Below are 10,539 nucleotides of genomic sequence, written 5' to 3' on the forward strand. Positions count from 1 at the left end.
TTGTATCTCAGGTTAAGCATCCCTCCTGAATTACCAGCAGCCTACATATTTTTCCCACCCACCATATATACCTCAATTTAAATTCCTATCCCAATCTACCTCAACTATCTCTGTTTGCTAGCACATCACACTCTATCCTCTTTTTCCCTTTTTGTGCTTAGCCCCCTGCTCTGGTGTCTGTCCCTGCAAAAATACAACTGGCCACTAGGTGGCACCCTTATTCTTTTTCCTGCTGCTACTTCTCTCTTCCCACTCTTATGCTTATCTTCTGCCCCCCTAAACCTTTCATATCTGTCCTTTAACTGAAACTTTTTTTCCAGAACTGCTTTTTAGCCTAGCCTCTCTTACCTTACCTCGATTCTTCTGACTCTAGCTTTTCTACTTACTTTATTTCAATACACTAGCTGACTATCTAATACACCTTCTCTAACCTACTGACTTACCTGTTAGTTCTTCCCTTGCACTGATTGTTTCCTGCTGAACTCCACTCTCTTGTGTCTTCCCCCTCCGTTCGCCCCCCGGGCTCACTCCCCTCCCCTACCCTGCCCCCAATTCCCACCCGCCCCAGGGTGTCTACCTATATACTCTCTTTACCACACCCCCCTCCACTCCTCAATTCTTTCCCAACCAACCACTCACTTCTTTCTAGCCACACCCTACATTTATACCTCCACACCCACTAGCTTTACATCTCCCCTTATTATCTCTAACCTTTTCTCACAAAAGCTAATCCTTCTCCTCCTCATACTACTTATACTTACTACTCTATCATTCACTAACCTCACCCTTCACTAATATCCTTAATCTACTAGGTACAAACCTTCCCCTATCATCTATAGCCTTTCTCACCTAAAGCAGTCCTTTTCCTCATCTCTCTACCTATAATTTTTTTCCCTCCTCTCTCAACATGCCTAACCTACACCACTGTCTACTACTAATGTCATTGTTCACTTCTCTTACCACTACCTATTTCCTTACCTCCTATGAACAACCCCTTCTCAAAACTCTTTTCATACCATCCAAATACACTACTACATCACTTCCGGTTTCATGCACAAACTTTAATAATTCCACATATAACCATAGCTACATCCAAGCCAAATATCACTGACTTTTTCATATAAAACACTCAATTCCTAACACTCGAAAATTATATGACTTTAATCCTAAACTTAGCCGGTATCATAACTTCACTTTGATCCACTCCCTTAAGGATGGAGACATTCATCCAAACCCAGGCCCAAAGTTTCACTCATCCTTCTCTAATAGTATTGAATCTAATTCTATCCCATTACTATCAGCTCAATCCTCAAAAACACTCAAAATTGCCCATCTTAATATATGTAGCATCTGCAACAAAATTACTCAAGTTCATGCTCTCCTAGATGTCCACCGCTTTGACATCCTTTGTTTAACTGAAACGTGGCTTAAACCAACAATAAAAGATACGGAAATTATTCCCCCAGGTTACAATATTATTTGAAAAGACCGCATCAAGAAAAAAGGTGGAGGGGTTGCTATTCTCTACAAGGCAGGATTACAAATCAGTAAAATAAACCACAAACCACATTCTGATGACAATACAGAAATAATTATTTCAAAACTACAACTAAACAACCAGAAATCAGTTAACATCATCTGTACTTATTTCCCACCAGGTAACAATCAAGATAAACTAGAAGACCTATTAAGTTGCCTTTCTCTAAATTATCCACAAGAAACAATACTACTAGGAGACGTTAACACCGACTGGAATTTATGTAACAATAACAACCCATCCTCTCTGATCAATTTGAATGGTTTCTCACAACTCAATAATTCCACAACTAGAATAAACAAATCCAATAACAAAGAAAGCATTCTGGACTGGATATTAATAAATGGTCCAAAACAAAACTATACAACAGGAACCCTACCAGATGACCTTAGTGATCACTCTCTAATATATATAATAAGACATAAAACAAATGTTAACATTTCTCCCCCTGTTATAACTATACGCAGTAAAAAACACTTTGACCAGAAAATGTTCCTAACCGAACTTAAACATTGCAAATGGGAACCCCTTAAGTCCCTTCCAATAAATGAAGCAGTATCCTACTTCAATAAGACTTTCCTAACAATCCTAGATCATCATGCCCCAATTGTACCATAAGAGTGAAAAACAAACCAGCAGTATGGCTCACAAGTGAGACCAAAAAGCTAATCCTTTCCAGGAACAAATCCTGGACCAAATGGCGTACCACTAAACTCATAACTGATCAGCAAAATTTTAGACAACAACGAAATATGACTAAAAAAGCAATCATACAGGACAAAAAAAACTTTTATATCCAACTTCAACAATCTTCCCTCCAAAAACCACAGAAGTTCTGGACCTCTATTAACAAACTAATATCCCCAGGTAAAGTAGTAACACCAACTCCACTTGGCAGCAACTCTGATGACCCTACAAAAACAGCAAATGCGTTTAATACCTTCTTTACCACAGCTGTACAAAATTTAGCAAATCAACAATATCCTGACACTGCCAACCTGCCCCCTACAAGCCCCACCCCCCCTCCTTTCCACCTAGAACCAATACCCACCTCCTTCACCCCCTCCTTACTTCCAAAACTTAAACCTTCTACCCTCAGCTGACAAATTACCAGGGGAATACCTACAACTAGGAGCCTCAGCCATTGCCTACCCAATCTCTATATTGATTAACAGAACTATCAAGGAATGCACTATTCCATCAATCTGGAAAATCTCACATATTATTCCCCTTCACAAAGGTGGCGACTCTACTGAATACTCAAACTACCGTCCCATAGCTCTTCTGTCTCCTCTTGCTAAAATAATGGAGAAATGTATCCACAAACAATTAATTACCCACCTACTCCACCACAATCTCTTAGTGTACTGTCAACATGGCTTTCGTCCTTACCACAGTACTACCACAGCCCTACTTTCTTTTACCAACTGTATCAACACAAATCGAAACAATAATTTCCTGTCATCAGCACTCTTTGTAGATCTTTCTAAAGCCTTTGATATGGTCAACCATAAACTTCTACTCCACCTTCTAAAGTCCCTATCACTTGATAAATCCGCCTTGAACTGGTTCACATCCTACCTGGATAATCGTAAACAAGCAGTTCTCTGGCAGAATCATCTTTCTGAACTTCTACCTACTTCCCTAGGTGTCCCACAGGGCTCTATCTTAGGCCCACTTTTATTCTCCATTTTCATCAATGACCTTCATCTCTCTATCCCTTCTCTACCGGCAGTCAATAGGCGTACGACTCCGCAATTATTTGCTCAGCAAAATCCCAAACTGACCTACATTCTCTCACACAAAAATCCTTCACCACAATAGAAAAATGGTTCTCTAACCATTGTCTTCTCCTCAACCCTAAAGAAACCAAATTATTGATGTTTACACCCTCACACACATCTCCCCCTCTTCATTTTACACTTCAATCCAACAATGGTACCATAATTTCTCCTGACACCACCACCAAACTCCTAGGAATCACAATAGATAATCAACTTAAATTTAACGCTCACATTAACACTATAATAAAATCTACCAACAAAAAACTCGGATCTCTATATAGAATTAAACAATTTCTATCACCACTAGCCAGATCTACAATAGCAAGAACTCACTTACTCTCTACCCTATTATATGCCTCCCCCATCTATACTAACCTGTCCCAATATAATCATAACAAACTAGCTAAATCTTATAATAATATTGCCAGATTCGCCACTAACTCACCTTATAGGACTCATCACTGTCAAAACCTAAAACAACTAGGCTGGCTTGAATTACCTCACCTCCTACAATTTAACCAACTTATTATTGCCCATAAAGTCCTTTATCAACCTAACAATACCCCAACTCTCTACCCTCATAACGCCATACCATAACCTGAAAAAGTTAACTAAAAATGCAGATGCAAACTTCTTTATCTAATAATTCTGCAGGAGACTCTCTTTTCTCTAACTTTGTTGGTAAAATATGGAACCTCCTACCTATTGACCTAACAGCTCTTACATCTCTCCCATTATTCAAAACTAACCTTAAACATTTCCTCTCCAACCACTGGTTATGCTCTTGCAATAACCCTGACTAATCTGCTTTTTCATTTCCTTGTCCTCTGCTCTACCATGTCTCCCTCAAATTTTTCTCTGTTAAAGTTTATCCTTATATCATAATTACTCACTGACCTTTCTACTCTGTCCAGCTCTACCTATCCCATCTAACCACCAATCCTGTTTTCCAAATCCTGTCTTATCCTGTAGATGTCCTTAGTAACCTTATATCCCCATCTTTTCTCGATTTACTTACTTATTGTTTTTTTTGTGGGAAAATAGTCAAATCATTTTTTTACTATGAACAAATCTTGTTCTTGTAACATTTTGCTATACATTTTTGTATTGTTATTTTTAAATTACTTGTAACATTAAATGTTTTGAAAACTCGAGTTTTTTCTCCTCGGGCCTCCACTGAAAATGGACATGTATCCAGTTGGACTAGCCCGGTTAACAAATGTAAAATAACAAATGTAAAATAAATAAAAAATTGACTGTCAAACAGCTTTAGTATACTTTAAATGGGAGCACACTTTTTCTGATGTTTTTTATGTGTAGGAACTATGTGTAAATTAATGTTTGGGGCTGATGATGTGTATTAAAGTGAGTTTTACTGTGTTTAAAATTGGGAAAACTTACTTTTAACTGCTTTTTTATATTTTACCAGCTTGTGCTTTTTAGTTTCACTGAGAAAGGAGCAGCATTTTTGAAGCAACCATATAACAAACTAGCAGTCCCATGGTCATGCCTTCTTCTAGCCACAATAAGAAAATGTTAAGCAAATAGCCTTTGCCACCACAGCAGGCTGGCAATTTGCCTCAGCTGCAGGTGCTGTGACCAAAGCTGTTTCCTCAGACCACTCAGCTTTTTCCCTGGATCCCTCTGGTATAGAACCTACAGCTACTATGGACCAGGGGTTAGGCACATCCTCTGCAGCTGTTGGAGTGCCCTGAGTGGACAAGGGAGAGACATTCTTGTTATGTTTTCATAGAAGGGGCAGGGAAGGTGCTCATGCTTAACCAGAATCTCATGCCCATCCCCAAGGAAACTGTTGATGCCATTAATAATCCTGTTTGTCTTGAATTTCATGTCAAAAAGAAACAGAAAACTAAATATTTATCATCTCCTGCACCTGTTTCACTGAAAAGGAATAGTTTATTAAGTCTGGCTTAGGGTCTTGTACAGGCTATTGACCCTTCTTATCAGGTGGTTTCTGGTAAAAGAAAAAAGGGATTCCTGTTTTCCTGTAGTAAAGAAATTGAATCTGGACAGGAAGATGAAGGGACAGATACAGGTTTTTCTCCTCAGATTTCTGATTCAGGCTCAGACAAAAGCTTGATATATGTCAGGGATTCTCTTTCTCTGATACTATTTCCAGAATGTGACAGTGTTTTCTGTGGGGAAAACGCTAAGGTTTCTCAGCCTTAGGGAAAATACTACAAGCTGATATTACCCCAGAATTTCTAGAACTTTCTTTCATCCTCCCAGCAGTGTCAGCACTGGAGGATGTGTTTGTCACAGACTGTGATTTCACTGATAGCCAGCCTGCTGCACCTAAGAAAGCAGATAGAACATCCAAAGTTCCTCATCTCAAAATTTGATACACTAATCCCAGACCTGACCCACCATCTATAGCTTTAGTCAATCCACCTGCTGCCAAGGATATTGTTAATTCCTAAGCCTTCCTCTTCAAGTAAGGATGGTAAAACAATGGATACATTTGGGGGGGGGGGGTGTATGCTTCTGCAACTTTAATTTTTAGAATTTTGAATTGTCAGGCTCATATATTAAAGTGTATTCTGACTAATGGTGAAGGTATGGGGAATGTTTTATCTGCAGTCCCTTCCTGTGAAGAAACGTCTTTGTGGTTTAGTTCAATTTCTCATGTCATTACTTATTGTTTAAAGTGGATATATGACTCCGTAGATGCTATATGCAGAGCTAATTCCACTGGTACTGTGTTGAGGAGGCTTGCCTGGCTGCATTCACAGAACCTCTCCGAAAATATAATTTTTTTATAGAGATTTAGTTGTTGGATCCTCTGCTGCAGAAGTTATACAAAATGTGATGGGAGAGGTAAGCTGATACAGGGAATCTCGTAGATTTCCGAGCCCTCCTTCTTCAAAATGTCCAAGGGATTTTCTGCTCCCATCATGCAATTGTAGCAAAAAATAAAATAAAGTTTCAGCAAAATGCTGGGAGAAGAAGTTTAAAAAGCAATGACAAGAAGGTTCCAAAAAGAAAGCAGGAACTCCCCAAAACAAAGGAGAGACAAAAAAATGTCAAAATGACTGTATAAGGGACCGTGTTCCCCCCTCCCATCATGGAAGTCGCTTATCCCTTACAGAAGGTGAAAATCTCCATTTCTGTCTTTGGCAACAGATTGTTTCAAATAAATGGGTTCTGAGGCTGATTCAGCAAGGTTGCAGGGGGCAATGGGAAGAAATCCCCCCATTCCAGGGAATTGTTCCACATCCACCAGACCAAAATCTTCTGTTCCCTCCTGTCTTATAGCACTTACTGTCTGAGGGGGTATAAACTGTTCCCGCTTCCCAGTTGAGAAAACTTTTTTTTTTTTATTCAAGAATGTTCTTGATGCCAGTGAAAGAAAATGCCTAGAGACCAGTTAGGGATCTTTCTTCTCTAAACCAGTATGTGATTTTGCCCAAGTTCAAAATGCTTTAATTTCACAGCTTGCTACCCCTTCTTCCCCATTTGATTTTTTTGGTAACCTTAGATTTAAAAGTTGCTCATCATTGCATTCCTAGTCATCTACATTTTAAGTGTTTCTTAAGGTTTTATATGTCCAACTCACATTATCAGTTCTCTGCTTTACCCTTAACGTTATCCACTGCTCCAAGAGTATCGACATTTTTCCACCTGAAAATGCTTTGGGTTTGTCCCTGTACAAACCCTGACTAACCCCCACACAAACGGAATATGTAAATGTGAACATCATCGCAACATTATATCTGTGATCCACTAACTGCTTACAATTTTGTAAATCTTTCTCCTACGGAAAGATTTAAAATTAAGATGATACCATGTATGTTAACACCTTTTGTTACACTTTCCTTCTTTAAAAAAATAATAAAATCACTGTTTTCTTTCTTAGATACTAACTAGCAACCTATCCTGTGTGTATGTGACTTGAAATTGTACCTGTCTATACATATTGTTAAACATTTCAATTTTTGTTATGATTCACTGTAATAATTTTCACTGTAATTACACCAGTAATGTACACTTGGAGCTTTTCTACCCGGGCCTCTGCAGAAAATGGACCTGTATCCAGTCGGACTTTTCCAGTTAACAAATGTAAAATAAAATATAATAATAAATAAATAATATTCGGATGACTTCTTATCTTTGTAAAGTCTTTTACAAATGATCAGGAATGTGTCATTTGGGTGATAGATCTCCTACACAGGCTGAGATTCCAAGAGAACATTCAAATGTCTTTTTTGACTCCTTCGCACAAGATTGTGTTCCTGGGGTGTCTGCTAGACACCTCAGAACAAAAAGCATTTTCTTTTACAGGAAGAAAACAGATCTATATTTAGATAAATTCCTGTTTTTTTTCCACTCACACTTTAGTCGCTACAAGGGAATACCTCAGGATTTTGGGTCTTATGGCATTTGTGATTCTCATGATACCCCTGGCAAGACTCCACATGAGAATGATGCAATGGTATTTGAAGTTTTTTTGGTTCCAGCACCAACACCCATTATCTCCTTCGATTCCAGTTCTGGGATTTGTGTGAAGAGAAACCATTTGGGGAGACATCAGATACTCCTGAATCTGGTCTGTCCTTCTCCCATCCTGCTCCAAAGCAATCAGTCAAAACAGACTCCTCGGACTTTGCAGTGTCAAGGAGAATAAAAATGCATGGTATCTGGGACAACAAAGACAGACACGAGCACTTAAACTTAAAAGAGATGCTTGCCCTTATTATGATACTCAACTCTCTGAATGACCTCTGGTCCCCAGAACCACTTCAAGTTGTTACAGACAATACCACAGTAATGTGGTACATAAATAAGCAAAGGGGAATCAGATCTTACCTCATACACAGACTAACCATGTTAGCATGGGATATAACATTACAGCACAATCTCTCTCTATTGGCATCATACTTCTCAACCTCTTAGGTCAAAAAATCTGGACCACGCCTAAAATGATGGGGGGACAAATAGGAATAGATTTTAAATATTGCTCTTACAAACTTAAATAGTTGATAGGATAATAGGTTTTGCATTAACATGGATTTTCTGAAGAATGTGGAGTCTTAAACTCAAATGTTTGTCATTGTTTAATGACTTCAATCCTCAGCTATTTGCCAGAAAAGTACAGATTTTAGGAGGAACACACCAAAAATATAAGGCAAAAATCCAGACATTCTGTGAAAATCTGTACAGTTGAGAGGTATGATTGGCATTACACACTCGGACAGAGTAAATTTGTGTGGTAGACAAGCTGAGCAGGACAAAGTCAGACTCTCATGAATCTAAACTAGATCAGGGGGGATTGCAAAAAATTTTAACCATTTGTGGGGAGTTCTTCAAGTAGACATTTTTGCCTCCTCTGTGAACAATCATTTGGCAAATTATACTTCAGAACTCCATGCAAGAAGGCCAGGAAGACAAAATCCTTTTCTTTTCCTTGGACAGGAATGTTCCTCTATGCTTTTCCACCCTTTCCACTGATATCCAGGGCACTTTTGAAGACTCAGAAGGAATTTTCCAAGATCATTGTGGTTACTCCCTTCTGAGCCAGGCAACAATGGTTCTCCCTTCTTTTGATATTGGCCAGGGGAAGTTACCACATGTTCCCCTCACAGGCTGGATCTGCTCACACAAGAACAGGAGTGTTTGACCCCAAACACCTTCAGCTGACTGCCTGGATGATAAGATCTTACTTTCATTTAGGCACCTGCTTACTGAGGATGTGCAGAAGGTGCTAATGGAGGCAATAAGGCCTGCTACTAGAAAATCATACATAAGCAAATAGAAAAGGTTTTCTGGTTGGTACCAACAACATAACCAGCACCCATTCAGGGCTAGTTGTTCTCTGGTTTTACAATATTTGTATGAGGTACTATCTTGTAGCCTTTCTACCCACAAGAATACTGGGATCTTAATTTTGTGATACAGAAGTAAACATATGCTTCATTTGAACCAGCTCATCTGACTGACTTGAGTTCTTAAACATATAAAAAAAACACAGTTTTAAAGACTGCTCTGACCTCTGCAAGAAGAATATCTGAGTTGCAAGTTGCTGTGGTGGGTAATCCTGATATCATTTTCCACAGAGACACGATTTCTTTGAAAACTAACTCTTCTTTTATGCCTAAAGTGCTATCTGAGTTTACTTCAAGCCAAACTATCTATCTCCTTTTGTTCTTCTCTGAACCCAAGAACAAGGGTTGCAAAGACATGCATCTGGAGTGTTTCTCCTCAGTCCTCCGCTGAAAATTGGCTTTGTTCCAAGTTGAACTTTCCAGGTTAACAAATGTTAAATAAATAAAAATAAATATGTGAGAAAGGATACTTCATACCTTGAATGTCCACAGACAGTTCTGGTACTATCTTGTTATTCTCACCACAACAAAACTATTCCAGGCACAGTCAATAGATACTCTACCAGGGTCTGGGTTTCATCTATGGCTTTCTGGAAAGGGTTAGAATCTTGAAGTATTCTAGAAGTGGTGACTTGGTCTTCTGTACATACTTTTAAAAATCACTATAAGCTAGATTTCTTCTCCAAGTCTAGGTCAGGCTTTTCTAGGAAAATTCTATAGGGGCTCATGGACCCTTCTAGCTCCCAGTAGTTCTAAGCTAGTTTACCCAGATAGCTTAGCCTACTGCAGCAGTTACCAATATGATGAAAGTATTACAGGTATGTAAGTAAAATTACGTAACAGTAGATGTTTGAATGAGCACTGCAGCAGTAGCCACTCCCTCCCCTTTGTTTTTGGTGTGTTTTTTTTATAACAGGGTGCGGACTTCTATTTTTTGTTGTTTATAGCAATGCCCATTCAGAGTTTAGCTTCCCTCTCTCAGTTGACATAAAATCTCTGAAGGACTTCACATGCAGATCTGTCTTTTAGTCAGCTCAGCTTAAGCTGACTAATGGTTTGGGTGTGTGAAAGGTGCCCTGAAGCTTTGGAAGAAGGTTGGCTGTTATATCCTATGCAGGATGTAACCCATACAGCTATCACAGCAGTGATCATTTGAAAATCTACTGTTATGGTAAGTTTGCTTACACAACTATACTGTCTCATTTAGACAATTTTATGCCTGATAAGTTGTTTTAGCTGAAGCATGGTTTTGGCTAATAGATCAAGAGTATGTAGAATAAAATAATATCCTTCCTATCTTCAGAAATAGGTTCATAGGTTCATTGGTTCATAGGTGTTTACTAGGCTAACAACCACACGGGCCATTTTAAGCCTA

The sequence above is a fragment of the Protopterus annectens genome, chromosome 3.part0 (assembly GCF_019279795.1).
Source record: "Protopterus annectens isolate FY-2018-M chromosome 3.part0, PAN1.0, whole genome shotgun sequence".
NCBI lineage: Eukaryota > Metazoa > Chordata > Ceratodontiformes > Protopteridae > Protopterus > Protopterus annectens.